At 39.6% G+C, this 26,476-nt stretch overlaps 2 non-coding genes across 2 annotated transcripts; one reads left to right on the top strand and one right to left on the bottom strand.

Moving 5' to 3' along the window:
- Positions 1 to 3,224: 3,224 nt before the first annotated feature.
- On the bottom strand, positions 3,225 to 3,332 carry LOC130942938 (small nucleolar RNA R71). The gene has a single exon (XR_009071482.1). It is a non-coding gene; the product is annotated as a small nucleolar RNA R71 (small nucleolar RNA).
- A 20,708-nt stretch (positions 3,333 to 24,040) lies between these two features.
- Positions 24,041 to 24,148, top strand: LOC130942800 (small nucleolar RNA R71). The gene has a single exon (XR_009071350.1). It is a non-coding gene; the product is annotated as a small nucleolar RNA R71 (small nucleolar RNA).
- Positions 24,149 to 26,476: the final 2,328 nt, after the last annotated feature.

Here is a 26,476-nt window from a genome sequence, read left to right as displayed (position 1 = left end):
GTTTAACTCCAGAAAACGTCTCTACACGAAATTCCTTCATTGCTCAGCCCAAGCACACACCAAGTGGGCCCGGAAGTGGATTTTTATGTCATTTACTCATCTATGTACACCCTAGACTACTAGTTTTCTATATATAGGACCTTTTACTATTGTATTTTCATCTATCTTTGAATCTTTGGATTGTTTTTAGATCCTTTGATCTTTGGGAGGCTGGCCATTCGGCCATGCCTAGACCTTGTTCTTATGTATTTTCAACGGTGGAGTTTCTACACACCATAGATTAAGGTGTGGAGCTCTGCTGTACCTCGAGTATTAATGCAATTACTATTGTTCTTCCATTCAATTCCGCTTGTTCTTTATCCAAGATATCACTTGTTCTTCAACATGATGAAGGTGATGATTGACGCCCATCACCATTCTCACCCATGAACAAGGTGACTGACAACCATTCTTGTTCTACAAGCATCTGAGGCTTAGTGAATATCTCTTGGATTCTTCGGAATCCTCGTGGTATAGGCAGGACCTGATGGCGGCATTCAAGAGAATCCGGAAGGTCTAAACCTTGTCTGTGGTATTCTGAGTAGGATTCAATGATTGAATGACTGTGATGTGCTTCAAACCTGTAACCTACTGGGCGTTAGTGACAGACGCAAAAGAGTTATTCTATTCCGGTAGGGGAGGGAACCAAACCGGTGATTGGCGGCACTGTGACAGAGTGCTTTGCATTAGCTTTCACTGCGCGGATGGGAGGTAGCTGCTGACAACAGTGAGACCTTACACGAGCTTGCCATGGAAAGGAGTAAGAAGGATTGGATGAAGGCAGTAGGAAAGCAGAGAGACGGAAGGGAAGGCATCTTCATACGCTTGTCTGAAGCTCTTACACCAATGATATACATAAGTATCACTATCTTTATCTTTTATATTATTTTCGTTCATCATCATCTATACCCAATTGAGTCTGCCTGACTGAGATTTACAAGATGACCATAGCTTGCTTCATACCACCAATCTCCGTGGGATCGACCCTTACTCGCGTAAGGTATTACTTGGACGACCCAGTGCACTTGCTGGTTAGTTGTGCGAAGTTGTAGTGATCACAATTTCGTGCACCAAGTTTTTGGCGCCGTTGCCGGGGATTGTTCTTGTGTATGGACAACTGACGGTTCATCTTGTTGCTTAGATTAGGTATTTTTCTTCAGAGTTCTTTAAGAATGAATTCTAGTGTTTCAAGGTGATGTTCTTATCATCACCAAAGCTGATTGATCATCATCAATTTAGCTCTTGAATGCAATGTCCTGCTGAAGCTTAGCTAGCTATGTCTAATTCCTTTAGACTAAAGCTTCAGACTAACATTGCATGATTCCTGGAATTCTCATTAAGAATTTTGATACCTTTATTTTCCTTTTCACCTAATTTTCGAAAAAAAAAAAAACCAAAAAAAAAAAAATTTCACAAAAACCATAAAAACCAAAATATTTATGTTTCTTGTTTGAGTCTAGAGTCTCATCTTAAGTTTCGTGTCAATTGCATGTTTCTGTTCTTATTGCACATGCATGTGTCCTCATTAATCTTCAAGTTGTTCTTGATGATTTTCTTGTTTTGATCTTTGAATTCTATTGACTTGAGTGTTTTGTTGTTTCTCATATGCATTCTCATTAGTGTCAGTAGTATACAAACTGCTAAGTTTGGTGTCTTGCATGCATTGTTATTTGATTTTAGTTGCATTTCGATTATTAAAAATCCAAAATATTTTTAATTTGTGTCTTTTCAAGTCAATGATACAAAGAATTGAAGATTCAGAACATACTGCAGAGGAATTATACAGAAAAAGCTGAGCATTCAAAAAAAATGCCCAGTGAAGAAGACAGACTGGCGTTTAAACGCCAGCCAGGGTGCCTGGTTGGGCGTTTAACGCCCAAAAAGGTATAGGTTTGGGCGTTAAACGCCAGAATGTACACCATTCTGGGCGTTTAACGCCAGGATGGCAAAGGGGGAAGATTTTGTTTTCAAAATCAATTTTTTTCAAGTTTTCAAAGTTTTTCAAAATCAAATCTTTTCAAATCATATCTTTTCAATCAAATGTTTTCAAAATCAATTTCTTTCCTTTTTCAAAGATACTTACTAACAATTAATGATTTGATTGAACATTTTTTGCCTTTTCTGTTAAGGAAGGTTTTATGTTTGAATCATATCTTTTCTTGTTAGGCAAGTCATTAATTTTCAAAATCATATCTTTTCAAATTGTTTTCAAATCATATCTTTTAAAATTGTTTTCAAATTATATCTTCTCAATCACATCTTTTTAAAACCATAACTTTTCAATCATCTTTTTAATCACATCTTTTTCAAAATAGTTTTCAATCAAATCTTTTTAATTTCTAATTTCAAAATCTTTTTCAAAATCACTTTACTTCTTTCCCACTTTTGTTTTCGAAAATCAATTAAGTGTTTTTCAAAATGTTTTCAAAATCTTTTTCTTAATTTTCGAAAATTACTTCCTTCTTCTCACATCCTTCCATTTATGGACTAACACTATTCCTTAATGCAAAATTCGAACTCCATCTTCTTTGATAAGTTCGAATTTTCTACTTCTGTCTTCTACTTTTCTTTTCTTCTGACACCTCAAGGAATCTCTATACTGTGACATAGAGGATTCCATATTTTCTTGTTCTCTTCTCTTTCATATGAGCAGGAACAAAGACAAAGGCATTCTTGTTGAAGCTGACCCTGAACCTGAGAGAACCTTGAAGCGAAAACTAAGAGAAGCCAAGGCACAACTCTCTTTAGAGGACCTGACCGAATTCTTCAAAGAAGAAGGACACATGGCAGCCGAAAACAACAACAATGCCAACAATGCAAGAAGGTGCTGGGTGACTTTACTGCACCTACTCCTGATTTCTATGGGAGAAGCATCTCTATCCCTGCCATTGGAGCAAACAACTTTGAGCTAAAGCCTCAATTAGTTTCTCTAATGCAACAGAATTGCAAGTTCCATGGACTTCCAATGGAAGATCCTCATCAGTTCTTAGCTGAATCTTGCAAATCTGTGACACAGTCAAGACTAATGGGTTGACCCTGAGGTCTACAGACTGATGCTATTCCCTTTTGCTGTAAGAGACAGAGCTAGAATATGGTTGGATTCTCAACCTAAAGAAAGCCTGGACTCTTGGGAAAAGCTAGTCAATGCCTTCTTGGCAAAGTTCTTTCCACCACAAAGATGGAGTAAGCTTAGAGTGGAAGTCCAAACCTTCAGACAGAAGGATGGTGAATCCCTCTATGAAGCTTGGGAAAGATACAAACAATTAATCAGAAAATGTCCCTCAGACATGCTTTCTGAATGGAGCATCATAGGTATTTTCTATGATGGTCTCTCTGAACTGTCCAAGATGTCTTTGGATAGCTCTGCTGGAGAATCTCTTCATCTGAAGAAGACGCCTACAGAGGCTCAAGAGCTAATTGAAATGGTGCAAATAACCATTCATGTACACTTCTGAAAGGAATCCTGTGAACAATGGGACAAGTCAGAAGAAAGGAGTTCTTGAGATTGATACTCTGAATGCCATTTTGGCTCAGAATAAAATATTGACTCAACAAGTCAATTTGATTTCTCAAAGTCTGTCTGGAATGCAAAATGCACCAAGCAGTACTAAGGATGCTTCATCTAAAGAAGAAGCTTATGATCCTGAGAACCCTTCCATGGAAGAGGTGAATTACCTAGGAGAACCCTATGGAAACACCTATAATTCTTCATGGAGAAACCACCCAAGTTTCATGAATGAAACAAGGTCCTCCATCAGAAATTTGGAAGGACAAGTGGGACAGCTGAGCAAGAAAGTTACTGAACTCCCTCCAAGTACTCTCCCAAGCAACACAGAAGAAAATCCAAAAGGAGAGTGCAAAGCCATCAATATGGCCGAATTTGGAGAGGATAGAGAGGAAGTGAACGCCACTGAGGAAGACCTCAATGGGCGTGCACTAGCCTCCAATGAGTTCCCCAATGAGGAACCATGGGAATTTGGGACTCAAGATGAGACCATAGAGATTCCATTGGACTTACTTCTGCCTTTCATGAGCTCTGATGAGTATTCTTCCTCTGAAGAGGATGAGTATGTCACTGAAGAGCAAGTTGCTAAATACCTTGGAGCAATCATGAAGCTAAATGACAAGTTATTTGGAGATGAGACTTGGGAGGATGAACCTCCCTTGCTCACCAAAGAACTGGATGACTTGTCTAGGCAGAAATTACCTCAAAAGAGACAAGATCCTGGGAAGTTTTCAATACCTTGTACCATAGGCACCATGACCTTCAAGAAGGCCTTGTGTGACTTAGGGTCAAGTGTAAACCTCATGCCCCTCTCTGTAATGGAGAAATTAGGGATCTTGAGGTGCAAGCTGCAAGAATCTCATTAGAGATGGCAGACAACGCAAGAAAACAAGCTCATGGACTTGTAGAGAATGTTTTGGTGAAGATTGAAGACCATTACATCCCTACTGATTTCATAGTCCTAGAGACTGGGAAGTGCATGGATGAATCCATCATCCTTGGCAGACCCTTCCTAGCCACAGCAAAGGCTGTGATTGATGTTGATAGAGGAGAGTTGATCATTCAAGTGAATGAAGAATCCTTGGTGTTTAAGGCCCAAGGATATCCCTCTGTCATCATGGAGAAGAAGCATGAAGAGCTTCTCTCAAAACAGAGCCAAACAGAGCCCCCACAGTCAGACTCTAAGTTTGGTGTTGGGAGGCCACAACCAAACTCTAAGTTTGGTGTTGAACCCCCACATTCAAACTCTAAGTTTGGTGTTGGGAGGTTCCAACACGGTTCTGAGCATCTCTGAGGCTCCATGGGAGTCCTCTGTCAAGCTAATGACATTAAAGAAGCGCTTGTTGGGAGGCAACCCAATGTTTTAGTTAACTATTTTCTTTTGTTATTTTATCTTTTTTGTAGGTTGATGATCATAAGAAGTCACAAAATCCATTGAAAAAGCAAAAACAGAATGAAAAACAGGAAGAAAAACAGCACACCCTGGAGGAAGAACTCACTGGCGTTTAAACGCCAGTGAAGGTAGCAGTTGGGCGTTTAACGCCCAGTCTGGCACCATTCTGGGCGTTTAACGCCAGAAAGGGGCACCAGACTGGCGTTAACGCCAGGAAAGGGCTAGAACCTGGCGTTAAACGCCAGAAATGGGCACCAGCCGGCGTTTAACGCCAGAATTGGCTCAAAACGTGTTTTTGAGCCCCATTTGTGCAAGGATGACTTTTCCTTGACACCTAAGGATCTGTGGACCCCACAGGATCCCCAAACAACCCCACCACTCTCTCTTTCTTCTTCACCCATTCACCAATCACCTCAACATCTCTTTCTCTTCACCACTCACATCCATCCTTCATAAAACACCACTTCTTCTCCTTATGGCCGAACCACAAGGCCATCTCCCTCTCCTCCATTTCTTCTTCTTCTACTCTCTTCTTTCTTCTTTTGCTCGAGGACGAGCAAACCTTTTAAGTTTGGTGTGGTAAAAGCATTGCTTTTTGCTTTTCCATAACCATTTATGGCATCCAAAGCCGGTTCAACTGAGAAGGCATGACCTCAAGCCCATCACTAAGAAGAAGATGGAGCAAACAAGAGACCCCTCTCATCATGAGATCCCTGAGATACCTCAAGGGATGCACTTTCCTCCACAAGACTATTGGGAGCAACTGAACACCTCCCTAGGAGAATTAAGTTCCAACATGGGACAACTAAGGGTGAAGCACATGCCATCCTCCTCCATGAAATTAGAGAAGATCAAAGAATCATGAGAGAGGAGCAACAAAGACAAGGAAGAGACATTGAGGAGCTCAAGCACTCCATAGGATCTTCAAGAGAAAGAAAGAGCCGCCATCATTAAGGTGGACCCGTTCTTTAATCTCCTTGTTCTTTATTTTTCTGTTTTTCGAATTTCTATGCTTATGTTTATCTATGTTTGTGTCTTATGATCATTAGTGTCTTAGTGTCTATGCCTTAAAGCTATCAATATGAATCCATCACCTTTCTTAAATGAAAACTGTTTTTATCACAAAGAACAAGAAGTACAGGATTTCAAATTCATCTTTAAAACTAGCTTAATTAGTTTGATGTGGTGACAAATACTTTTTGTTTTCTGAATGTATGCTTGAACAGTGCATATGTCTTTTGAATTTGTTGTTCATGAATGTTAAAATTGTTGGCTCTTGAAAGAATGATGAAAAGGAGACATGTTACTGAGGATCTGAAAATCATAAAAATGATTCTTGAAGCAAGAAAAAGCAGTGAATACAAAAAAAAAAAAAAAAAAAAAGAGAGAAGCAGAAAAACGAAAAAAAAAAAAGGGGAGAAAGAAAGAGAAAAGAAAAAGAAAGAAATAAAGTTGTGATCCAAGGCAAAAGAGTGTGCTTAAGAACCCTGGACACCTCTAATTGGGGACTTTAGCAAAGCTGAGTCACAATCTGAAAAGGTTCACCCAATTATGTGTCTGTGGCATGTATGTATCCGGTGGTAATACTGGAAGACAGAGTGCTTTGGGCCACAGCCAAGACTCAATAAGTAGCTGTGTTCAAGAATCATCATACTTAACTAGGAGAATCAATAACACTATCTGGATTCTAAGTTCCTAAAGAAGCCAATCATTCTGAACCTCAGAGGATAAAGTGAGATGCCAAAACTGTTTGGAGGCAAAAAGCTACTAGTCCCACTCATCTAATTTGGAGCTATGTTTCATTGATAATTTGGAGTCTATAGTATATTCTCTTCTTTTTATCTTATTTGATTTTCAGTTGCTGGGGACAAGCAACAATTTAAGTTTGGTGTTGTGATGAGCGGATAATTTGTATGCTTTTTGGCATTGTTTTTAGTATGTTTTTAGTATCTTTTAGTTAGTTTTTAGTATATTTTTATTAGTTTTTAATTAAAAATCACTTTTCTGGACTTTACTATGAGTTTGTGTGTTTTCTGTGATTTCAGGTATTTTCTGACTGAAATTGAGGGTCCTGAGCAAAAATCTGATCCAGAGACTGAAAAGGACTGCAGATGCTGTTGGATTCTGACTTCCCTGCACTCGAAGTGGATTTTCTGGAGCTACAGAAGCCCAATTGGCGCGCTCTCAACGGCGTTGGAAAGTAGACATCCTGGGCTTTCCAGCAATATATGATAGTCCATACTTTGCCCAAGATTTGATGGCCCAAACCGGCGTTCAAAGTCACCCCAAGAATTCCCAGCGTTAAACGCCGGAACTGGCACCTAATTGGGAGTTAAACGCCCAAACTGGATTAAAAGCTGGCGTTTAACTCCAGAAAACGTCTCTACACGAAATTCCTTCATTGCTCAGCCCAAGCACACACAAGTGGGCCCGGAAGTGGATTTTTATGTCATTTACTCATCTATGTACACCCTAGACTACTAGTTTCTATATATAGGACCTTTTACTATTGTATTTTCATCTATCTTTGAATCTTTGGATTGTTTTTAGATCCTTTGATCTTTGGGAGGCTGGCCATTCGGCCATGCCTAGACCTTGTTCTTATGTATTTTCAACGGTGGAGTTTCTACACACCATAGATTAAGGTGTGGAGCTCTGCTGTACCTCGAGTATTAATGCAATTACTATTGTTCTTCCATTCAATTCCGCTTGTTCTTTATCCAAGATATCACTTGTTCTTCAACATGATGAAGGTGATGATTGACGCCCATCACCATTCTCACCCATGAACAAGGTGACTGACAACCATTCTTGTTCTACAAGCATCTGAGGCTTAGTGAATATCTCTTGGATTCTTCGGAATCCTCGTGGTATAGGCAGGACCTGATGGCGGCATTCAAGAGAATCCGGAAGGTCTAAACCTTGTCTGTGGTATTCTGAGTAGGATTCAATGATTGAATGACTGTGATGTGCTTCAAACCTGTAACCTACTGGGCGTTAGTGACAGACGCAAAAGAGTTATTCTATTCCGGTAGGGGAGGGAACCAAACCGGTGATTGGCGGCACTGTGACAGAGTGCTTTGCATTAGCTTTCACTGCGCGGATGGGAGGTAGCTGCTGACAACAGTGAGACCTTACACGAGCTTGCCATGGAAAGGAGTAAGAAGGATTGGATGAAGGCAGTAGGAAAGCAGAGAGACGGAAGGGAAGGCATCTTCATACGCTTGTCTGAAGCTCTTACACCAATGATATACATAAGTATCACTATCTTTATCTTTTATATTATTTTCGTTCATCATCATCTATACCCAATTGAGTCTGCCTGACTGAGATTTACAAGATGACCATAGCTTGCTTCATACCACCAATCTCCGTGGGATCGACCCTTACTCGCGTAAGGTATTACTTGGACGACCCAGTGCACTTGCTGGTTAGTTGTGCGAAGTTGTAGTGATCACAATTTCGTGCACCACTTCACAATTTCAAGAATCATTCAACCAGTTGGCCCAACTGCAAGCGGAGAATATGAGAGCTCTCAAGGAATTCACAACCCTTCATGATGCAAGGTATGGAGTTCAAGCTGATTATAACATAAATGGCCAGGTCAAGTTAAGCTACATTGCGGATCATCTATACAACATGGAACCAGCATTCCCAACTTATGATGAATACTTCAAAGTAAGAAGTGAAAGAGAAGTAGACAAAGTAATACGCCTGGAGAACAGGGTAGAAGAGACAATGAAGAAAGCTGGATTCTGGCAAAGGCTAAAAGGCAAGGGCAAGGGAGAAACTAGTAAGCAAGCAAGTGAGAAGAAAAAGAAAGACAAAAAGGAAGACAAATAAAAGGTAGACCCGCTCCTTGCTTATCACATCTAATAAAGAAAGAAAATGTTTGTTTAGTTGGTAGTAACTTTTAGTTTAAGTCAGTTTGCATTTTGAGTGTTCTTGTTGAAATAAGTATGCTAGCTTAAGTATGTGCTTGTGTGTATTCACTTTCACTTGACTAAATGCCTGTCTTGTCCCCTGAGTTTTTCCAATTAAATAAAAGAAATGTTTGAACAAAAAGTGGGATAGTTCCTTATTAGCAAGGTTTGAAATAATGGTAAGTGGTGGTATGTGTGTTTGATTATGTGGTAGCTCACTCATAATGAATAAAAGAATAGACTGTTTTCTTTCTAAGTAAAAATTAGCTTACTGTCTATGAATCTTAGCAAATAAAAATCCTTGGTTGAAAGAAAAACAAATAGAAAGTAAAAGAAAAGCCAAGAGTGGCAGCAAAAACAAAATAAAGAAAGAATAAAGCTAGACATCAATAGCTTGAACCTTAGAACATATGCCTGTGGTGTTTTTGCACTAGGATCTGCTTGGATGATTAGGTTCTATGGAGTGCTTTATCACTTGGTAACTTGGGTTAACGAACTCGGGATTACCAACTGAAAATCCATTATCAAGAGCAACCTAGTTGCAAGACATTTAGTAGCCCAAAGAGGTGCTGGGCATCAATGTTCTAAGAAGAAATGTGAGCCAAGTGTCTATAGTGAATAATGTGTTAAGCACAAATAAGTTAAGAAATTGCTGCATGACGAGCAGATATTTTATACTCTTTTTGGGGGTATTTTCATATAGTTTTTAGTAGAATCTAGCTACTTTTTAGTATATTTTTATTAGTTTTTATACAAAAATCACATTTCTGGACTTTGCTATGAGTTTGTGTATTTTTTTGTGATTTCAGGTATTTTCTAGTTGAAATTGTGGGACCTGAGCAAAAATTTGATTCAGAGGCTGATAAAGGACTGCTGATGCTGTTGGATTCTGACCTCCCTGCACTCGAAATGGAATTTTTGGAGCAACAGAAACCCAAATGGCATGCTCTCAATTGCGTTGGAAAGTAGACATCCAGGGCTTTTCAGTAATAGATAATATTCTATACTTTTCTCGAGTTTAGATGATGCAAACTGGCGTTCAACGCCAGCTTTCTGCCCTATTTTGGCGTCAAACGCCAGAAACAAGTTGCAAGCTAGAGTCAAACTCCAAAAACAAGTTACAAACTGGCGTTCAACTCCAAGGAAGGCCTCTACATGTGAAAGCTTCAATGCTCAGCCCCAACACACACCAAGTGGGCCCAGGAAGTGGATTTCTACACTATCTATCTTAGTTTACTCATTTTCTGTAAACCTAGGTTACTAGTTGAGTATAAAAACTACTTTTAGAGATTTATTTTGTACCTCATGACATTTTACATCTGAATTTGTATCTTTGATGGCATGAGTCTCTAAACTCCATGGTTGGGGGTGAGGAGCTCTGCTGTGTCTCGATGAATTAATGCAATTATTTCTGTTTTTTATTCAATCACGCTTGTTTCTATTCTAAGATATTCATTCGCACTTCAACATGATGAATGTGATGATCCGTGACACTCATCACCATTCTCAACCTATGAATGTGTGCGTGACAACCACTTCTGTTCTACCTTAGATTGAATGTATGTCTCTTGGGTTCCTGGCTCACGAGTTTGATTACCTCTCCTGACAAAAGAGCATTCAAATCCGTGAGATCAGAGTCTTCGTGGTATAAGCTAGAATCATTTGGCAGCATTCTTAAGGTATGAAAAGTCTAAACCTTGTCTATGGTATTCCGAGTAGAATCTGGGAAGGGATGACTGTGACGAGCTTCAAACTCATGAATGTTGGGTGATGAGCGGATAATTTGTACGCTTTTTGGCATTGTTTTTAGTATGTTTTTAGTAGATTTAGTTAGTCTTTAGTATACTTTTTATTAGTTTTTAGTTAAAATTCACTTTTCTGGACTTTACTATGAGTTTGTGTGTTTTTCTGTGATTTCAGGTATTTTCTGGCTGAAATTGAGGGACTTGAGCAAAAATCTGATTCAGAGACTGAAAAGGACTGCAGATGCTGTTGGATTCTAACCTCCCTGCACTCGAAGTGGATTTTCTGGAGCTACGAAAGCCCAATTGGCGAGCTCTCAACGGCGTTGGAAAGTACACATTCTGGGCTTTCCAGCAATATATAATAGTCCATACTTTGCCCAAGATTTGATGGCCCAAACCGGCATTCAATGTCACCTTCAGAATTCCCAGCGTTAAACGCCGGAACTGGCACCAAAGTGGGAGTTAAACGCCCAAACTGGCACAAAAGCTGGCGTTTAACTCCAAGAAGAGTCTCTACACGAAAATGCTTCAATGCTCAGCCCAAACACACACCAAGTGGGCCCGAAAGTGGATTTTTATGTCATTTACTCACCTTTGTAATTCTTAAGCTACTAGTTCCCTATAAATAGGACCTTTTACTATTGTATTTACATCTTTTGATCACTTTAGATCTCTAGATAATCTTTGGACGTCTTGTTCTTAGATTATTGGGAGGCTGGCCTCACGGCCATGCCTAGACCTTGTTCTTATGTATTTTCAACGGTGGAGTTTCTACACACCATAGATTAAGTTGTGGAGCTCTGCTGTACCTCGAGTATTAATGCAATTACTATTGTTCTTCTATTCAATTCAGCTTGTTCTTATTCCAAGATATTCATTCGCACTCAAGAACTTGATGAATGTGATGATTATGTGACGCTCATCATCATTCTCACTTATGAACGCGTGACTGACAACCACCTCCGTTCTACAAGCAAACAAGGCTCTAATGTTTATCTCTTGGGTTCTTTAATCGGAATCTTCGTGGTATAAGCTAGAATTGATGGCGGCATTCAAGAGAATCCGGAAGGTCTAAACCTTGTCTGTGGTATTCTGAGTAGGATTCAATGATTGAATGACTGTGACGAGCTTCAAACTCGCGATTGTGGGGCGTTAGTGACAGACGCAAAAGAATCACTGGATTCTATTCCGACATGATCAAGAACCGACAGCTAGATAGCCGTGCCGTGACAGGGTGCGTTGAACATTTCCACTGAGAGGATGGGAGGTAGCCACTGACAACGGTGAAACCCTTGCATACAGCTTGCCATGGAAAGGAGTAAGAAGGATTGGATGAAGACAGTAGGAAAGCAGAGAGACGGAAGGGACAAAACATCTCCATTCGCTTATCTGAAGTTCTCACCAATAAATTGCATAAGTATCTCTATCTTTATCTTTCATTCATATATCATTCATAACCATTTGAGTCTGCCTGACTGAGATTTACAAGGTGACCATAGCTTGCTTCATACCAACAATCTCCGTGGGATCGACCCTTACTCGCGTAAAGTTTATTACTTGGACGACCCAGTACACTTGCTGGTTAGTTGTGCGAAGTTGTGTTTATGCCATGGTACTGAGCACCAAGTCTTTGGGGCCATTACTAGGGATTATTTGAGTTGTGAAAAGTAGTGATCACAATTTTGTGCACCATTGGGCGTGGTGACAGACGCAAAAGGATCAATGGATCCTATTCCAACGTTAGTGAGAACCAACATATGATTAGCCATGTACATGGACCCTTTTCACTGAGAGGACGGCTGGTAGCCATTGACAACGGTGATCCACCAACATACAACTTGCCATGGAAAGAGACCTGCGTGCGTGAAGAAGAAGACAGTAGGAAAGGTGAAATTCAAAGGACAGAGCATCTCCAAAACTCCAACCCATTCTCCATTATAGCGTAACAAGTATTCATTTCATGTTCTCTCACTTTTCACAATTAAAACTAAGAACCACTATTGATATCCTGACTAAGAATAATAAGATAACCATAGCTTGCTTCAAGCCGGCAATCTCCGTGGGATCGACCCTTACTCACGTAAGGTATTACTTTGACGACCCAGTACACTTGTTGGTTAGTTGTGCGGAATTACATAGTGTCAGTGTAATTTTCGTGCACCAAGTTTTTGGCACCGTTGCCTGGGATTGTTCGAGTTTGAACAACTGACGGTTTATCTTGTTACTTAGATAAGGAAAATTTTATCTTTTTTATTTAGAGTCACTAGGATTGCATATTTCATTATTCCTTTTAAAAAATCTTTCAAAAATATTATTTTTCTTCATTAGTTTTTAATTTTTCTTTGAGTCTTTTGTTTGAGTTTAGTTTCATATTTTAAGTTTGGTGTCAATTGCATGTTTTTATTTTCCTTTAAATTTTTGAGTTTGTGTTCATTGTTCCTGCTTGATCTTTAAGTCGTTCTTGCTATTTTTCTTGTTTGATCTTTAGTTTTTCTTGTTTTGTGTCTTTTTTTTTGTTTTTCTTGTGCATTTTCAAATTATCAGTATTCAAAAAAATTATACATATTAAATACCTTTTTAAAACACGTTAAATTTATAGGTCAGTTGGCTAGAGCGTTGTGCTTGTGTTCTTGGTGATTGGATATCTTCCTTTTAAAACTTTTTCAAAAATAATTTTTCTTTGATTAAATCTTGTGCCAAATTTTAAGTTTGGTGTTCTCTTGTTATTTTTCTTTAATTTTCAAAAATTTATTTTTAGTTTTATAAAAGTTTTAAGTTTGGTGTTCTTTTTTGTGTTCTTGAGTCTTTGAATTTTGTTCTTATTGTTCTTGTGAGTCTTCAAGGTGTTCTTGAGTCTTCTTTGTGTTTTTGATCTTAAAATTTTTAAGTTTGGTGTTCCTTGGTGTTTTCCCTCCAAAATTTTTGAAAAACAAGGAGCATTAGATCTAAAAATTTTAAGTCTTGTGTCTTTTGTGTGTTTTTCTCTTTCCTCATAAAATTGAAAAAAAAATATCCTTTCCTTTAATTGCTCATAATTTTCGAATCCCTTGAGTTGACTTGGTCAAAATTTTTCAAGTCATATCCTTTTAAAATTTCTAAAATCATATCTTTTTCAAAAACATCCTAACCACTTTCTCTCTCCTCACTTTTTCGAAAGTCCTCATAAAATATTTTCAAATATTTTGTTTATTTATTTTATTTATTTATTTTATTATTTATTTTATTTTATTATTTAAAAAAATGGTTTTTAATAAATAAATATAATAAAATAAATAAAATAAATCCACATCATCTCCCTTTCTCCATCACGGACCTAAGTGGAAATGAACAGTCCAGAAGGACTCTGAGGGTCATATGCTAATCCCACTACTGCTTCATATGGGAGTAGTATCTGTATACCCTCCATCGGAATCAGTAGTTTTGAGTTGAATTCTCAGCTCATTATCATGGTGCAGCAAATTTGCCAGTATTCCGGTCTTCCACAAGAAGAACCTACTCAGTTTCTGGCACAGTTCTTACAAATTGCTGACACAGTACATGATAAGGAAGTAGATCAGGATGTCTACAAATTATTACTATTTCTATTTGCTGTAAAAGACCAAGCTAAGAGGTGGTTAAATAACCAACCTAAACCTAGCATAAGAACATGGAAACAGTTGTCAAACAAATTCCTAAATCAATATTTCACTCCTAAGAGGATGACATAGCTAAGGCTGGACATCTAAGGTTTTAAACAAAAGGATAATAAATCCCTTTACAACGCCTGGGAGAGGTACAGAGAGATGCTAAGGAAATGCCCCTCTGAAATATTTTCAGAATGAGTGCAGTTAGACATCTTCTACTACGAGCTTACAGCAAAAGCTCAGATATCTCTAGACCACTCAGCTGGTGGATCTATACACATGAGAAAAATAATTGAAGAGGCTAAAAAGCTCATTGATACAGTTGCTAGAAATCAGCATCTGTATTTAAGTAGTGAGTCCTCTATAAAAGAAGAGGCTAAGGCAGTATTCACTAAACTTAGTCCTCTAGAACAAGTTGCTGAAATCAATCAGCAATTATGTTATCTGACAGAACAGTTGGCAGAATTTAAAGAGATGTTACAAGACACTAAGGATGCTAACAGGAACATGGAAGCACAACTTGACCAGACAAGACAGTAGTTATCAAAACAGATAACAGAAGAGTGCCAAGTAGTCCAATTAAGGAGTGGAAAAATATTGAATACCTCAACTCAAAGCAGTAGAAAGTCAAGAAAAGAACAAATAATAGAGGTTGAGCATACTGTTACCCAAAATCCCTCTGAGGACAGTAAGAGCCTAGAGAGGAATGATTCTGGCATTCAAACACCAGAAAGAGGTGAAAAATTGGTGTTAAACGCCTAGTGAATGCCCAGTTCTGGCGTTCAAACGCCAGAAAAAGGGGAAAAATTGGTGTTAAATGCCCAACCCATGTTCAGTTCTGGTGTTCAAACACCAGAAAAGGGAGGGAATCTGGCGTTAAATGCCAATCCAGCCCCCGATCTTGGCATTCAAACGCCTATGAGGGGTCAGACACTTGCAAGTGCTGATGATAACTCCCTCAAGAAGGCTTCTCAACCTACCTCTATAGGAAATAAACCAGCGACAACCAAGGTTGAAGAATACAAAGCCAAAATACCTTATCCTCAGAAACTCCACCAAGCAGAACAGGATAAACAATTTGCCCACTTTACATACTATCTCAGGACTCTTGAAATCAAGATTCCATTTGCAGAGGAACTTGAGCAAATACCCTCTTATGCTAAGTTCATGAAAGAGATCTTAAGCCATAAGAAGGATTGGAGAGAAACTGAAAAAGTTTTTCTCATTGAAGAATGCAGTGCAATCATTTTGAAGAGCTTACCAGAGAATCTTAAGGATCCTAGAAGCTGTATGATACCATGCACATTAGAGGGTACCTGTACCAAGACAGCTCTATGAAATCTTGGGGCAAGTATCAACCTAATCCCTGCATCCACTATCAGAAAGCTTGGCTTGACTGAAGAAGTCAAACCAACCAGGATATGTCTTCAACTTGCTGATGGCTCCATTAAATATCCATCAGGCATGATTGAAGACATAATTGTCATAGTTGGGCCATTTCGCCTTTCCCACTGATTTTGTAGTGCTGGAAATGGAGGATATCTTTAAAGATGTCCAGCTTGATTTGGAAGAACCAGAGAAAATAAAAGAACCTCTGAAAATTCCTCAGGAAGAGGAGAAACCTCCTAAACCCGAGCTCAAACCACTACCACCATCCCTGAAATATGCATTTCTGGGAGAAGGTGAAACTTTTCCTGTAATCATAAGCTCTGCCTTAGAGCCACAAGAAGAGGAAGCACTAATTCAGGTGCTAAGGACACACAAGACAGCTCTTGGGTGGTCCATTAGTGATCTCAAGGGCATTAGCCCAGCCAGATGCATGAATAAGATCCTACTAGAGGATAATGCCAAACCAGTGGTTCAACCACAAAGGCGGCTGAATCCAGCCATGAAGGAGGTGGTGCAGAAAGAGGTCACTAAATTACTAGAGGTTGGGATTATTTATCCCATTTCTGATAGCCCCTAGGTGAGCCCTGTCCAAGTTGTACCCAAAAAAGGAGGCATGACAGTGGTTCATAATGAAAAAAATGAACTGGTTCCTACAAGAACAGTTACAGGGTGGCGATATGTATTGACTACAAAAGACTCAATACAGCCACCGGAAAGGATCATTTTCCTTTACCATTCATAGACCAAATGCTAGAAAGGCTAGCAAGTCATGACTATTACTACTTTCTGGATGGCTACTCAGGCTACAACCAAATTACAGTAGATCCTCAAGATCAAGAGAAAACAGCATTCACATGTCCATCTGGAGTATTTGCCTATAGAAGGATGCCATTTGGTCTGTGTAATGCACCGGCAACTTTTCAGAGATGCATGCTCTCTATCTTCTCTGATATGGTGGAAAAATTTCTGGAAGTCTTCATGGATGACTTATCAGTATTTGGAGACTCATTCAGCTCTTGTCTTGATCATCTAGCACTTGTTCTGAAAAGATACCAAGAGACTAACCTAGTTTTAAACAGGGAAAAATGTCACTTTGTGGTGACTGAAGGAATTGTCCTTGGGCATAAAATTTTGAATAAAGGCATATAGGTGGATCAAGCTAAGGTGGAGGTAATCGAAAAATTACCACCACCCACCAATGTAAAGGCAATCAGAAGTTTTCTGGGACATGCAGGATTCTACAGGAGGTTTATAAAGGATTTTTCAAAAATCGCAAAACCTCTAAGTAATCTGCTAGCTGCTGATACACCATTTGTCTTTAACATAGAGTGTTTGCAAGCCTTTGAGACTCTGAAGGCTAAGCTGTTCATAGCGCCTATCATTTCTGCATCGGACTAGACATTACCATTTGAACTAATGTGTGATGCCAGTGACCATGCTATTGGTGCAGTATTGGGACAGAGGCATGACAAGCTTCTGCACATCATTTACTACGTGATGAGCGGATGATTTGTATACTTTTTGGCATTGTTTTTAGTATGTTTTTGATATGATCTAGTTAGTTTTTAGTATATTTTTATTAGTTTTTAGTTAAAATTCACTTTTCTGGACTTTACTATGAGTTTGTGTGTTTTTCTGTGATTTCAGGTATTTTCTGGCTGAAATTGAGGGACCTGAGCAAAAATCTGATCCAGAGACTCAAAAGGGCTGCAGATGCTGTTGGATTCTGACCTCCCTGCACTCGAAGTGGATTTTCTGGAGCTACAGAAGCCCAATTGGCGCGCTCTCAACGGCGTTGGAAAGTAGACATCCTGGGCTTTCCAGCAATATATAATAGTCCATACTTTGCCCAAGATTTGATGGCCCAAACCGGCGTTCAAAGTCACCTCAAGAAATTCCAGCGTTAAACGCCGGAACTGGCACCTAATTGGGAGTTAAACGCCCAAACTGGCACTAAAGCTGGCGTTTAACTCCAAGGAGAGTCTCTACACGAAAAAAGCTTCATTGCTCAGCCCAAGCACACACCAAGTGGGCCCGGAAGTGGATTTTTATGTCATTTACTCATCTATGTACTAGTTTTCTATAAGTAGGACCTTTTACTATTGTATTAGGACATCTGGGTAGCTATCTTTGAGTTTTATGCTATCTTAGATCATTGGGAGGCTGGCCATTCGGCCATGCCTAGACCTTATGCTTATGTATTTTTGGTGCACGAAATTGTGATCACTACAACTTCGCACAACTAACCAGCAAGTGCACTGGGTCGTCCAAGTAATACCTTACGCGAGTAAGGGTCGATCCCACGGAGATTGGTGGTATGAAGCAAGCTATGGTCATCTTGTAAATCTCAGTCAGGCAGACTCAATTGGGTATAGATGATGATGAACGAAAATAATATAAAAGATAAAGATAGTGATACTTATGTATATCATTGGTGTAAGAGCTTCAGACAAGCGTATGAAGATGCCTTCCCTTCCGTCTCTCTGCTTTCCTACTGCCTTCATCCAATCCTTCTTACTCCTTTCCATGGCAAACTCGTGTAGGGTCTCACTGTTGTCAGCAGCTACCTCCCATCCTCTCAGTGAAAGCGATTGCATATGTCCTGTCACGGCATAGCGGAATTCATCTGTCGGTTCTCAATCAGGCCGGAATAGAATCCAGTGATTCTTTTGCGTTATCACTAACGCCCCGCCCTCAGGGTTTGAAGCACGTCACAGTCATTCAATCATTGAATCCTACTCAGAACACCCCAGACAAGGTTAGACCTTCCGGATTCTCTTGAATGCTGCCATCAGTTCTTGCCTATACCACGAAGACTCTGATCTCACGGAATGGCTGGCTCGTTTGTCAGGCGAGCACTCGGTTGTCAGGCGATCAACCATGCATCGTGCAATCGGAAATCCAAGAGATATTCACTAAGCCTCAGATGCTTGTAGAACAAGAATGGTTGTCAGTCACCTTGTTCATAGGTGAAGAACAAGTGATATCTTGGTAAAAGAACAAGCGGAATTGAATGGAAGAACAATAGTAATTGCATTAATACTCGAGGTACAGCAGAGCTCCACACCCTTAATCTATGGTGTGTAGAAACTCCACCGTTGAAAATACATAAGAACAGGGTCTAGGCATGGCCGAATGGCCAGCCTCCCAAAGATCTAAAATAGCATAAAAGTGAAGATAGCTACCAAAGTCTACTAATACAATAGTAAAAGGTCCTATTAATAGTAAACTAGTAACCTAAGGTGTACAGAAATGAGTAAATGACATAAAAATCCACTTCCGGGCCCACTTGGTGTGTGCTTGGGCTGAGCAATCAAGGAAATTCGTGTAGAGACCTTTTCTGGAGTTAAACGCCAGCTCCCATGCCAGTTTGGGCGTTTAACTCCAACTTTTATTCCTGTTCCGGCGTTTAACGCTGGAATTCCTGAGGCCGGATTGCTTCGCGGGTTTGGGCCATCAAATCTTGGACAAAGTATGGACTATTATATATTGATGGAAAGCCCTGGATGTCTACTTTCCAACGCCGTTGAGAGCGCGCCAATTGGGCTTCTGTAGCTCCAGAAAATCCACTTCGAGTGCAGGGAGGTCAGAATCCAACAGCATCTGCAGTCCTTTTTGGTCTCTGAATCAGATTTTTGCTCAGGTCCCTCAATTTCAGCCAGAAAATACCTGAAATCACAGAAAACACACAAACTCATAGTAAAGTCCAGAAAAGTGAATTTTAAATAAAAACTAATAAAAATGTACTAAAATCTAACTAAAAGATATCAAAAACATACTAAAAACAATGCCAAAAAGTATACAAATTATCCGCTCATCACAACACCAAACTTAAATTGTTGCTTGTCCTCAAGCAACTGAAAATCAAATAAGATCAAAAGAAGAGAATATGCAATGAATTCCAAAAACATCTGTGAAGATCAGTATTAATTAGATGAGCGGGGCTTTTAACCTTCTGTCTCTGAACAGTTTTGGCATCTCAATCTATCCCTTGAAATTCAGAATGGTTGGCTTCTTTAGGAACTCAGAGTCCAGATAGTGTTAATGATTCTCCTAGTAAAGTATGATGATTCTTGAACATAGCTATTTATTGAGTCTTGGCTGTGGCCCAAAGCACTCTGTCTTCCAGTATTACCACCGGATACATACATGCCACAGATACATAATTGGGTGAACCTTTTCAGATTGTGACTCAGCTTTGCTAAAGTCCCCAATTAGAGGTGTCCAGGGTTCTTAAGCACACTCTTATTTGCCTTGGATCACAACTTTATTTCTTTTCTTTTTCTTTCTTTTCTTTCTTTTTTTTTTCGATTTTTTTTTTTTTCGGTTTTTTTCTCTTTTTTTTTTTTTTTTTTAATAGCTTTTTCTTGCTTCAAGAATCATTTTATTGATTTTTCAGATCCTCAGTAACATGTCTCCTTTTTCATCATTCTTTCAAGAGCCAACATTCATGAACCACAAATTCAAGATACATATGCACTGTTTACACATACATTCAGAGAACAAAAATATTGCCACCACATCAAAATAATTAAACTATTATAAAATTCAAAATTCATGCAACTCTTTCCTTTTCAATTAAGCACGTTTTTATTGAAGAAAGGTGATGGATTCATAGGACATTCATAACTTTAAGGCATAGACACTAAGACACTAATGATCATAAGACACAAACATGGATAACATAAAGCATAAAATTCGAAAAACAGAAGAATAAAGAACAAGGAAATCAAGGAATGGGTCCACCTTAGTGATGGCGGCTCTTCCTTGCTTTTGAAGGTCCTATGGAGTGCTTGAGCTCCTCAATGTCTCTTCCTTGCCTTTGTTGCTCCTTCCTCATGATTCTTTGATCTTCTCTAATCTCATGAAGGATGATGGAGTGTTCTTGGTGCTCCACCCTTAGTTGTCCCATGTTGGAACTCAACTCTCCTAGGGAGGTATTCAGTTGCTCCCAATAGTTTTGTGGAGGAAAGTTCATCCCTTGAGGAATCTCAGGGATTTCTTGATGAGAGGGGTCTCTTGTGTATTCCATCCTTTTCTTGGTGATGGGCTTGTCCTCATCAATGGGGATATCTCCTTCTATGTCAACTCCAACTGAATAACAGAGGTGACAAATGAGGTGAGGAAAGGCTAATCTTGCCAAAGTGGAGGTCTTGTCCGCCACCTTATAGAGTTCTTGGGCTATAACCTCATGAACTTCTATTTCTTCTCCAATCATGATGCTATGGATCATGATGGCCCGGTCTATGGTAACTTCGGACCGGTTGCTAGTGGGAATGATTGAGCGTTGTATGAACTCTAACCATCCTCTAGCCACGGGTTTGAGGTCATGCCTTCTCAATTGAACCGGCTTTCCTCTTGAGTCTTGCCTCCATTGTGCGCCCTCTTCACATATGACTGTGAGGACTTGGTCCAACCTTTGATCAAAGTTGACCCTTCTAGTGAAAGGATGCTCATCTCCTTGCATCATAGGCAAGTTGAACGCCACCCTCACACTCTCCGGACTAAAATCCAAGTATTTCCCCCGAACCATAGTAAGATAATTCTTTGGATTCGGGTTCACACTTTGGTCATGGTTCTTTGTGATCCATGCATTGGCATAGAACTCTTGAACCATCAAGATTCCAACTTGTTGAATGGGGTTGGTGAGAACTTCCCAACCTCTTCTTTGGATCTCATGGCGGATCTCCGGATATTCACCCTTTTTGAGTAAAAAGGGGACTTCGGGGATCACCTTCTTCAAGGCCACAACTTCATAGAAGTGGTCTTGATGCACCTTTGAGAGGAATCTATCCATCTCCCATGACTCGGAGGTGGAAGCTTTTGCTTTCCCTTTCCTCTTTTTAGAGGTTTCTCCGGCCTTTGGTGCCATAATGGTTATGGAAAAACGAAAAAGCAACGCTTTTACCACACCAAACTTAAAATGTTTGCTCGTCCTCGAGCAAAAGAAGAAAGAAAGGAGTAGAAGAAGAAGAAATGAGGAAGAGGGGGAGGGTAGTGTGTTCGGCCAAAGGGGGAAGAAGTGGTCTTTAGGTTGTGTGAAAATGAAGGGTTGAAGAAGGGTATTTATAGGAGAGAGGGGGTAAAGGTTCGGCCATTTGAGGGTGGGTTTGGGAGGGAAAGTGGTTTGAATTTGAAGGGTGAGGTTGGTGGGGTTTTATGAAGGATGGATGTGAGTGGTGAAGAGAAAGATGGGATTTGATAGGTGAGGGGTTTTTGGGGAAGAGGTGTTGAGGTGATTGGTGAATGGGGGAAGAAGAGAGAGAGTGATGGTAGGGTCCTGTGGGGTCCACAGATCCTGTAGTGTCAAGGAAAAGTCATCCCTGCACCAAATGGCATCAAAATCCACGTTTTGACCCATTTCTGGCGTTAAACGCCGGGCTGGTGCCCATTCCTGGCGTTTAACGCCAGGTTGTTGCCCTTTACTGGCGTTTAACGCCAGTCTGGTGCCCTTTTCTGGCGTTAAACGCCCAGAAAGGTGCCAGACTGGGCGTTAAACGCCCAACTGCTAGGCTGACTGGCGTTTGAACGCCAGCAGCATCTTCCTCCAGGGTGTGCTGTTTTTCTTCCTGTTTTTCATTTTGTTTTTGCTTTTTTCATTGTTTTTGTGACTTCTTATGATCATCAACCTACAAAAAACATAAAATAACAAAAGAAAATATAAAATATAACATTGGGTTGCCTCCCAACAAGTGCTTCTTTAGTGTCATTAGCTTGACAGAGGACTCCCATGGAGCCTCAGAAACACTCAGAACCTTGTTGAAACCTCCCAACACCAAACTTAGAGTTTGAATGTGGGGTTTCAACACCAAACTTAGATTTTGGTTGTGGCCTCCCAACACCAAACTTAGAGTTTGACTGTGGGGGCTCTGCTTGGCTCTGTTTTGAGAGAAGCTCTTCATGCTTCTTCTCCATGATGATAGAGGGATATCCTTGGGCCTTAAACACCATGGATTCTTCATTCACTTGAATGATCAACTCTCCTCTATCAACATCAATCACAGCCTTTGCTGTGGCTAGGAATGGTCTGCCAAGGATGATGGATTCATCCATGCACTTCCCAGTCTCTAGGACTATGAAATCAGTAGGAATGTAATGGTTTTCAACCTTAACCAGAACATCCTCTACAAGTCCATGGGCTTGTTTTCTTGAGTTGTCTGCCATTTCTAGTGAGATTTTTGCAGCTTGCACCTCAAAGATCCCTAATTTCTCCATTACAGAGAGGGGCATGAGGTTTACACTTGACCCTAAGTCACACAAGGCCTTCTTGAAGGTCATGGTGCCTATGGTACAAGGTATAGAAAACTTCCCAGGATCCTGCCTCTTTTGAGGCAGTTTCTGCCTAGACAGGTCATCCAGTTCTTTGGTGAGCAAGGAAGGTTCATCTTCCCAAGTCTCATTTCCAAATAACTTGTCATTTAGCTTCATGATTGCTCCAAGGTATTTAGCAACTTGCTCTTCAGTGACATACTCATCCTCTTCAGAGGAAGAATACTCATCAGAGCTCATGAAAGGCAGTAGCAAGTCCAAGGGAATCTCTATGGTCTCAGTCTGAGCCTCAGATTCCCAAGGTTCCTCATTGGGGAACTCATTAGAGGCCAGTGGACGTCCAGTGAGGCCTTCCTCAGTGGCGTTCACTGCCTCTTCTTCCTCCCAGAATTCGGCCATGTTTATGGCTTTGCACTCTCCTTTTGGATTTTCTTCAGTGTTACTTGGGAGAGTGCTTGGAGGAAGTTCAGTAATTTTCTTGCTCAGCTGACCCACTTGTCCTTCCAAATTCCTAATGGAAGATCTAGTTTCAGTCATGAAACTTTGAGTGGTTTTGATCAGATCAGAGACCATGGTTGCTAAGTCAGAATTATTCTGCTTAGAGCTCTCTGTCTGTTGCTGAGAAGATGATGGAAAAGGCTTGCCATTGTTAAACCTGTTTCTTCCACCATTGTTATTGAAACCTTGTTGAGGTCTCTCGTGATTCTTCCATGAAAGATTTGGGTGATTTCTCCATGAAGAATTATAGGTGTTACCATAGGGTTCTCCTAGGTAATTTACCTCTTCCATGGAAGGGTTCTCAGGATCATAAGCTTCTTCCTCAGATGAAGCTTCCTTAGTACTGTTTGGTGCATTTTGCATTCCAGACAGACTTTGAGAAATCAAATTGACTTGTTGAGTCAATATTTTATTCTGGGCCAAAATGGCATTCAGAGTGTCAATATCAAGAACTCCTTTCTTCTGACTAGTCCATTGTTCACAGGATTTCTTTCAGAAGTGTACATGAATTGGTTATTTGCAACCATTTCAATCAGTTCTTGAGCTTCAGTAGGCGTCTTCTTCAGATGAAGAGATCCTCCTGCAGAGCTATCCAAGGACATCTTAGATAGTTCAGAGAGACCATCATAGAAAATACCTATGATGCTCCATTCAGAAAGCATGTCAGAAGGACATTTTCTGATTAATTGTTTGTATCTTTCCCAAGCTTCATAGAGGGATTCTCCATCCTTTTGTCTAAAGGTTTGGACTTCCACTCTAAGCTTACTCCATCTTTGTGGTGGAAAGAATTTTGCCAAGAAGGCATTGACTAGCTTTTCCCATGAGTCCAGGCTTTCTTTAGGTTGAGAGTCCAACCATATTCTAGCTCTGTCTCTTACAGCAAAAGGGAATAGCATCAGTCTATAGACTTCAGGGTCAACCCCATTAGTCTTGACTGTGTCACAGATTTGCAAGAATTCAGCTAAAAACTGATGAGGATCTTCCATTGGAAGTCCATGGAACTTGCAATTCTGTTGCATTAGAGAAACTAATTGAGGCTTAAGCTCAAAGTTGTTTGCTCCAATGGCAGGGATAGAGATGCTTCTCCCATAAAAATCAGGAGTAGGTGCAGTAAAGTCACCCAGCACCTTCCTTGCATTGTTTGCATTGTTGTTGTTTTCTGCTGCCATGTTTTCTTCCTTGAAGAATTCGGTCAGGTCCTCTAAAGAGAGTTGTGCTTTGGCTTCTCTTAGCTTTCTCTTCAAAGTCCTTTCAGGTTCAGGATCAGCTTCAACAAGAATGCCTTTGTCCTTGCTCCTGCTCATATGAAAGAGAAGGGAACAAGAAAATGTGGAATCCTCTATGTCACAGTATAGAGATTCCTTGAAATGTCAGAGGAAAAGAGAAATAGAAAGAAGAAGGAGAAGATGAATTCGAACTTTAGTTAGATAAGGTTCGAATTGTGCATTGAGAAGGAGTGGCACTCCATAAACAGGAGGATGTGGGAAGGAGGGAAGTTTATTTTCGAAATTTAATTAAAATACTTTGAAAACATTTTTGAAAAACATCAATTGATTTTCGAAAATCAAAGTGGAAAAGAAATTAAGTGATTTTTGAAAAAGAATTTGAAATTAGAAATTAAGAAGATTTGATTGAAAGTTATTTTGAAAAAGATGTGGTTAAGAAGATATGAAAAAAAAATGTGATTGAGAAGATATGATTTGAAAACTATTTGAAAAGATATGATTTTAAAAACAATTTGAAAAGATATGATTTTAAAAATTGATGACTTGCCTAACAAGAAAAGATATGATTCAAACATTAAAAACCTTTCTCAACAGAAAAGGTAACAATCTTGTGATGTTCAATCAAATCATTAATTGTTAGTAAGTATCTTTTAAAAAGGAAAGAAATTGATTTTGAAAACATTTGATTGAAAAGATTTGATTTGAAAAAGATTTGATTTTGAAAAACTAAAAAAAAAATTTGATTTTGAAAACAAAATCTTCCCCCTGCACCATCCTGGCGTTAAACGCCCAGAATGGTATACATTCTGGCGTTTAACGCCCAAAATGCACCCTTTTTGGGCGTTAAACGCCCAACCAGGTACCCTGGCTGGCGTTTAAACGCCAGTCTGCCTTCTTCACTGGGCATTTTTGAATGCTCAGCTTTTTCTGTATAATTCCTCTGCAGCATGTTTTGAATCTTCAATTCTTTGTATCATTGACTTGAAAGGACACAAATTAAAAATATTTTTGGATTTTTGATAATCAAAATGCAAAGGGAATCAATTAACAATGCATGCAAGACACCAAACTTAGCAGTTTGTGTACTACTGACACTAACAACATGAAAATGCATATGACACACAAAATACTTCAAGTCAATAGAATTCAAAGATCAAAACAAAGAAATATATGCATGGATTCGAAAAATATAACAAAAACATGCATTTGACACTAAACTTAAGATGAGACTCTAGACTCAAACAAGAAATATTTTTGGGATTTTATGGTTTTGCAAATTTTTTTGTATTTTTCGAAAATTAAGTGAAAAAAAGTATCAAAATTCTTAATGAGAATTCCAGGAATCAGTGCAATGCTAGTCTAAGGCTCCGGTCCAGGAATTAGACATGGCTTCACAGCCAGCCAAGCTTTCAAAGAAAGCTTCGGTCCAAAACACTAGACATGACCAAGGTCAGCCAAGCCTTAGCAAATCACTGCTCCAACAGCAAGATTGATACGAAATCAACAAGCTCTTGTGGTGATAAGTTGAAACCTCGGTCCAATCAGATTAGACATGGCTTCTCAGCCAGCCAGATTTCAACAAATCATCATGAAACTCTAGAATTCACCTTCAAGAATTTCGAAAAAAAATACCTAATCTAAGCAACAAGATGAACCGTCAGTTGTCCAGCCTAAACAATCCCGGGCAATAACACCAAAAATTTGATGTTGTTGCCGGATCTTGGCTCTGATGTTACCAAAAGCTTGCTCAAAACATGAACAATCCCCGGCAACGGCGCCAAAAACTTGGTGCGCGAAATTGTGAACAATACTTTTTCACAACTCAAATAATCCCCGGTAATGGCTCCAAGAACTTGGTGGCTCAAT

Source organism: Arachis stenosperma, chromosome 7, assembly GCF_014773155.1.
Source record: "Arachis stenosperma cultivar V10309 chromosome 7, arast.V10309.gnm1.PFL2, whole genome shotgun sequence".
Taxonomy (NCBI): domain Eukaryota; kingdom Viridiplantae; phylum Streptophyta; class Magnoliopsida; order Fabales; family Fabaceae; genus Arachis; species Arachis stenosperma.
Note: the sequence above shows the minus strand (reverse complement) of the source record. Positions and strands in the feature narration are given on the sequence as shown.